The sequence below is a fragment of the Rhododendron vialii genome, chromosome 11a (genome assembly GCF_030253575.1).
Source record: "Rhododendron vialii isolate Sample 1 chromosome 11a, ASM3025357v1".
Taxonomy (NCBI): Eukaryota; Viridiplantae; Streptophyta; class Magnoliopsida; order Ericales; family Ericaceae; genus Rhododendron; species Rhododendron vialii.
The window spans coordinates 18,782,939-18,790,315 of record NC_080567.1 but is presented as its reverse complement, the minus strand read 5'-3'; the positions used below and the strand labels follow the sequence as shown (position 1 = coordinate 18,790,315).

Genomic DNA, 7,377 nt, shown 5'->3' with positions numbered 1-7,377 from the left:
CTGCTACACTACGGCATACAATAGGTGGATTTTAAGGAGCTGTGAAATGTTAATTTGGGGTTTAATTTGGGGGTGTGAATTCTTAATTTGGGAATGTGAATTTTGTCTTTTTTAAAGGTGTGAATTCTTCATTTGGGTGTGAATTGTGTATTTTTTGAAAATGTGAATGTAACGACCCGGATTTTTTACCCAATTTTTTTTTTCTAAATATAATATTATTAGGATTATTTTCCTTAATGTAATTCTTTTTTTTAATACAATTATGCATGTAATATATACATGCATTCTTTTTAAAAATTTCCTACGCACACATACATGCGTGCCCACTCCTTCTCCTCCCTCACCTCAAACTCCTTCCGTCTCTCCGTCTCCTACTCAGTCTCTACTTCCTCCCTAACCCTAAAATCAAGCCCAATTCGTCCATTCCAAATCCCATGAACCCAACCCCATTAAATTCACTCTTATCCTCTTTCACCAAAATTCTCCTATAAATATCCCACCCCATTGACCCACGAAAATACCACGATATTTTCCACACTCCACCGACCAGAAAAAAGAGAAAAACAGAAGAAATCCAAGCTCCAATCAATTGAGTTTTAGAGAGAGAAAGAAAGAGAGAGAAAAGTGGGTTTCATAGCTACACTCAATCGAAACTCAATTCAACCATCCCGATCACCTCCTACAACCCAGAGCATCCCCAAACAAGCCTCAATCCGATCACAAAGTCTCCCGATCAAAGAACCCGAAATCTTCTTCCCCAAAATTCAAGATTCGTTTTTAAATCAATTCAATCCGATTCAAGGTATTATAATCCATTCCAACCTCTTCTCCAAGTATATTAAGTATTTATATGCTTAACCCTATGTCCCGAACGAAAAAAATATAGTTTACCGCGCGTTTTCTGCCATATTCATCAATTTGATATTATTTTTGAGCCCGACACTTTATTTGTAATTATTTACAAAGAAGATGACCCTTCTGATATTTATTTTACAATCCGGCTAATATTAATATTATGAAAAACTACTGATATGATATTATTTTGTTACAATATAATATCATCTTAGTATAAAACGTATTAATTATACCAGTTTAATTTATCTGGTAGATTGAGTTGGTTTTAAATGTTTCGAAACAACTTTGCGACCTTCCAAACCTCATTTTTGACGCCCGGACTATTTTTCCTAGACTTTTCACACTTGAAAGATCATAACTTGTTAAGATCATATATTTTTTTATTTAATTATCTATTTATTTAATTATTTATTAGTTATCTATTAAAGTTTACAAACGAAAAATCTTTGCGACCTACCAAACAACGTTTTAACACCCAAACTAATTTTTCCTAGACTCCTTGCATCTCAAAGATGATATCTTGTTAAATTAATTTTTTTCTTATTTAATTTACTATTTATTGTTATTTCTATAGCGTTTCCAATAAAAAATTCTTTACGACCTTATAAACCTTATTATTAATACCCGAGTAATTTTATTTAGACTTTCTACATTCTGAAGATGAAATTTTGTTAACCCCAACATATTTTAATTAGTAAATTATTTATTATCTATTTACTTCACTTTCGGCCACTTTATTTAACGTCTTTATTTAAAATAATCCCGCGACCCTCCGAACCCAACTTTTGATACTCAACTAGTTGCATAGGACCTCTCAGACTCTTAATCAGGTCACATTAATTATTTTAATATTTTTACCTAATTAATGCATTTAATTAGTTTTTAATTAATCTAATTACTTAGAAATAATTAATGAGAGCCTAGAAAAATATTTTTTTTAAATTCTTTTAAAAATTTCTTACTTATTTTCATCTTGGCCATACGAGATTAAGGGCAACGGCCCATTCATAAAAGGTTGCGTGATTACATTGCTTACTAATTGTTTTAATTATTATTTGTTTTAATTGTATATTGCACCGATACTTGATTTGAATGCTAGATTGGACCCTAGAGACATGGGGTGGTATGCGAATAGAATTCACCTAGACGATACTTGGTAATGGATGAATTGGAAAGTTTTATTTTTTAGATTGCCTGCAGGCGTGATGTTGAGAAGTGATGAGTTGGATGTGGTAATTTGAAACTGGCAAAGTAAGCCCAGTGATGAAGTGATGAATTTGATTTGAAACTGGCAAAGTAAGCCCAGTGATGAATTGAAACTGGTGGGAGTCCAGTGATGATTTAAAATCTGGCGGGTAGTCCAGTGATGTTTTGATAAAACCTGGCGGTGGTCCAGCGATATTTTCTGATGATAAAACCTGACGGCGGTCCAGCGATGTTTGTGATGATAAAACCTGGCAGTGGTCCAGTGATATTTTCTGATGATAAAACTTGGCAAAGGTTCAGCGATATTTTGTAACAGTAAAACCTGACGGTTGGTCAGTGGCGTTTTGCGATGATAAAACCTGACGGTTGGTCAGTGATGTTTTGCGATGATAAAACCTGACGGTTGGTTAGTGACGTTTTGCGATGATAAAACCTGGCAGGTGGTCCAGCGATATTTTGTGTTGATAAAGCTTGGCGGTTGTCCAGCGATGTTTGTGATGATAAAACCTGGCGGTTGTCCAGCGATGATTCTGATGATAAAACCAGGCGGTGATCCAGTGATATTTTCTGATCATAAAACCTGGCGAGTGTCCAGTGATGAATTAATAGACTGGCGTGTGTCCAGTGATGATTGTGAAGTGATTTGTGAAGTGGTGTATAAGATAGGCAAACCCTAGTTGTGATTCAGACATGGTAAGCTTTTCCCTGGCTGTAGTTATTGGGTTACACATTCGGTACATAACTGAGGTGTATCTGCGACAGCAAAGGGAAGTGATCTCATGGGACCAAGCATGGCTAGCGGTTGGGGGAGGAAAGATCTCGTGGAAAGATCTTAAATTTCAAATTAGGTTAATGGATAGTAATAACTGGTTTATATGGAAAAATCTCTGTTTTACTTTTTCGCATTACTATTATCCTATTGTTTGCTATCTGTAAAGTAAGAGAGGTGGTTAGGTTGGATTACTCTACTGGGTGATTTATCACTCACGGATACGTCTGTATCTTGACAAATCGTTTGCTTCGGCGATCAATTTGCCAGAGGGCGCAGGATTCAATGAAGGGGATCCAATGTTGGTGCAGTTCGACACGGAAAGAATATCAGGAACGGAGATCGAGTATGCTTGGGATTCGTGTCAAACCTAGAGTCAGCTCTGAAGTTAATGTATTTTGACTCAGTAAATTTATCTCGGGATTGTAATAGCTAAAACTTTATTTTGGAAAATTATATTATTTAGCAAATTTTTTTAAGATTTTATTTTATTTTGCTTCCGAAAAATCGGGGCGTTATAGTGAATTCCTCATTTGTGTGCGAATTGTGTCTTTTTCAAAAATATGAATTATGATGGTGTGAATAGTGAAGGGGGTGTGAATTTTAGGGGTGTGAAATCTTGTAAAGGGGGTGTGAGTTCTGCAAATGGATGTGAATTTGAAGGTGTGAATTCTTGCAAAAGGGTGTGAATTTTGGGGGTGTAAATTCTGCAAAGGGATGTGAATTCGGGGGTTGTAAATTCTTGCAAAAGTGTGTGAATTCTGCAAAGGTGTGTGAGTTCTTCTGAGATGTGTGAATTTTGTGAGTGTAAAAGGTGAAAAGGGCAAAATAGTAAAAATATATTTAAAAAGGGTCTTAACAGGATAACATTGACAAAAGAGGGTTGGTATGGAACCCCACCAAAAAAATGGGACTGGCCTGTCATTTCCCGCTTTTTAATCCTCTCGTCACATCAATGTGGGTCCATTTTTCTTACATAATATTCTCTATTATCTTATCCTGTAGAGACCCGTATTTTAGGGCCGTATTTTTTTTAAGAAATATTAAAATTATCGAGTAATGACGTAAATTGTGGAAATTTGAATAAAGGCATGGTTATAAAATTAGGGGATCAATGTGACATAATTGCAAGTGCAGGGGTGAAAGTGTGATAAATATATATGTATATGTATATGGGCGTACAGGAAAAAAACCATTTTTTCCCCTTTTCCTTTTTTCTTTCTCTCTCTGTTCTCTCGGCTCTCTCCCTCCGAAACTCTCCTTCCACTTCTCTCCTCGATTTCATCTACTTAGAGCGTGATTTCGAACAAAGCCCAAGAATTAAAGTCGTTATACGGAGCGCGGGCTTCCTATCCATCTAAGAAAAATCAAGATCAGACCACGTGGGAGTTCGGTTGACTTGGTCAAAGATTCGGGTTTTGCTCAAAACCCATGAGGTAGGGATTTCTTACTCTTGTTATGCGTTTATACGGTGTTTATGTACCTAGATCGTATCTTGCTTCGTTGTTTAAGGTTGTTCCTTCCATTCCCGAAAATCAGCAGAACAGGGCCTGCGTTTTTGGGGTTTTACGCCTTCTTAAACTCAGATTTGAATTTTGATTCCTTCGTTTGAAATAGAGTAGACTTAAAGCTTGTTCTAATGCCGCTGGAATCTCCCGAAACCGTTGAGAATTGAATTTATAGTGGTTTTTAGAATACTGATCTGCAATCTGTCTCGTTTTCTGGGTTTCAGCCCACTCCGGATGGCCATAACTCCTCGTCTGATGTCCATTTTATGCAAACTATATATCGGTTCGAAGGTCTTAAAGTTAGCTTTCATTTGCCACCGGAATCGTCTTAAAACTCTTAGTATACGGAAGTTATGATCGTTTGAGTGGAGGTGTGTCAATCTGTCATGCTGCGTGACTGATCCGTGTAGCCTCGGTAAACCCCTGTTTAACCACCCTTGGGGTGCGGATTTGACAAGAGTTCCTTCGTGACTTTAAGCTTCGTTCAAACGCACAACTTTTGGGACTGGAATCGCTCAAAAATATTGAGAACTCGATTTATAGTGATTTTTAGAAGATTGCCCTGTAATCCGAAAATCTGGGCAGCTCACTGAGCAGCGTTTTTCATTGTTTGGCTATGGTTAAACGACCCTATTGGTTATGGGTCCTTATAGGTTTTAAAGATGGGTAAGTTGGTGATGTTTCGGTGTTGGAATCATTGAAAAATATTGAGTATGCTATTTTTAATAAATTTTTGAACATGGACTGCTCTGCTGAAAATCAGAATATCTTAAAATCATTCCTAAGTTTGAAAGATCGCGTCGTACGACTCATCGAACGCGTCTGTGCCATTGATTTTTCGTTAGCATAGTTGGAGTATCGTCATAAAGGCTATAGTAGCGTAAAAGAGTTCGTGAGCATCGTAGACTATAAGAAATATCGTGACGTGCGTAATTAGTAGAGAAGTACTTGTTTGGTTAAATTGAGAAATGACTGGATGATTTGATGATTGTAACCTGGAAATACGAATTGAATGTGAATAACAATCGGACACAACGAGAACATTCGGGGCCCATCGACGGATGAGTGCCTGACAGGGGATATCAGGGTCCCATAATTAGCCTGGCAGGAGCTAAAAGCTCATATTTAACCCTCAAGGTCCAACCTTCTAGGTGGACGCTTGGCAGGGGATATCAGGGTCCCATAATTAGCCTGGCAGGAGCTAAATGCTCATATTTAACACTCAAGGTCCAACCTTCTAGGTGGGCGCTTGGCAGGGGATATCGGGGTTCCATAATTAGCCTGGCAGGAGCTAAATGCTCATATCATTTACTTTCAGGGCTCGTTATCGAGTAAGTGCCGGGCAGGAGCTTAGGCTCGGACACATGACACGAAATTGGTTTATAAAGTTGATGAAAGAGATTCTGATGACTGATGATAATGAGAAATGGGATTTGGTGATGAAATGTGAAATGTGAAAGATTGTGAAATTGTACGAGATGTAATGAACGGTACTAAAGCTGTTGTTTATTTACTTAGAATGATGTAGGAATATTGATGGTCCTTGTTTGACATATGAGCAGATAGATCCTTCATATAGGTCGCCTAGAATCCCTGATCATAGTGTGCTGCTGTTGACAGTCTTGTGTACTTGGGCTTATCTGTCGTTACTCTCTTACTCTAGATGCATAACTCATATTTTCCTATAACTTGTGTATAGATTTCTCTACTGGGCGCGTGTATGCTCAACCCTATCATTTTCAGGTGCAAAAACAAGAAAGTTGGCATGGCGTGCATGTCGTGCTTGTTGATCATGACTTTCAAAGGTATAAAAGAGGCGATTACCTGCATTTGATTTGAAAGAAGTATTTTGGAAAGGCATTTGTTACAACTGTAAGATTATTTTCTTCGGTCATTGGCATTTCGATAACTTGGGGCCAATGAGCCAAAAATGTAATATTCGAATCTTATTTGAGAACAGGGGAAAGGAAGATCTTTTAGGTATTAATTGTATTATTGCGATGACTTTATTTATCAAAAGAGTATTCTTTATTTATGTTGAAAATCGAGGGTGTGACATATCCCCTCATAACTAATACCCCAAATCCTTATCCTGCATCCAAACGGGCCCTAGGAGAAATGGGACTGGTGAGATTCCTTATATGGTGCAAGGAGTATAGGGCGCCCATCACTTGACTGTCAGTCCATTTGCCACATTTGAAGTGAAATAACACTCCCAACAAAAAAATTATAGTGGAATAATACCGTCATTTTAAAAAATTCTTTTTTTAAAAAAAACAGAAAAAACACTACATTGTGCTATTTTAATAGTCGGGGCTTTTTTTTTTTTTCCTATACTTAATTAAATTCTGAATTTTATTTTTAATATACTTAAAAAAAATTCAAAAGTTCATTTTTTTCCCCACTTAATTCGGCCCCTCTCAGGTACACATCCTGGCTTTGCCACCGGAAGCAACAATGCCAAACACTAGTAGAGCCAATTGGTCACCTGAGCTATTGCTGGCCGATATTGTGATCATACTGAGAGAGTGAGAGGGAGAGACATTAGAAGAAAATAAGGAAAAAAGAAGAAGAAGAAGACGACGACAACAGATCGAGTGGCTAGAGGAAGGATAACTTAGGACCTTTTACATGTGGTTTTGATTGAAAACTAAACCAACATACCAGAACAAGTATTTTTGCAAGGAGAAAATCTCAACTAGATGTCTCTTCAAAAAAAAAAATCTCAACTTGAGAGAGATATTGAAAGTATATTTTAGGATAACAGTCATGATAGAAATGGAGATGAAGAAGAGATGAAGAAGAGACAGGTAGGGAGGCCATATATATTATTAAGTATTTCTCTAAATCGAGATCCCTCAGAAGATAGGGTTTGTGCTTGGGGGGTGGGGCTGCCGCCTCCCACCTCCACCCCCTCCTCCCTCCTCCGGTCACCCACCCTCCTCCACCATACCGCCCCCTCAAAACCCTCTCCTCGGCTGCTTTCCTGCCCTCCGCTTCTACCTCCCTCACTCGTCCTCCGTTTCCCCCTCTCAATCC

General features: G+C 37.8%; 1 long non-coding RNA gene across 1 annotated transcript; it reads left to right on the top strand.

Moving 5' to 3' along the window:
• Window positions 1-4,013: 4,013 nt before the first annotated feature.
• On the top strand, window positions 4,014-6,382 carry LOC131306712 (uncharacterized). Its single transcript, XR_009193984.1, has 2 exons — window positions 4,014-4,266; window positions 6,082-6,382. It is a non-coding gene; the product is annotated as an uncharacterized LOC131306712 (long non-coding RNA).
• Window positions 6,383-7,377: the final 995 nt, after the last annotated feature.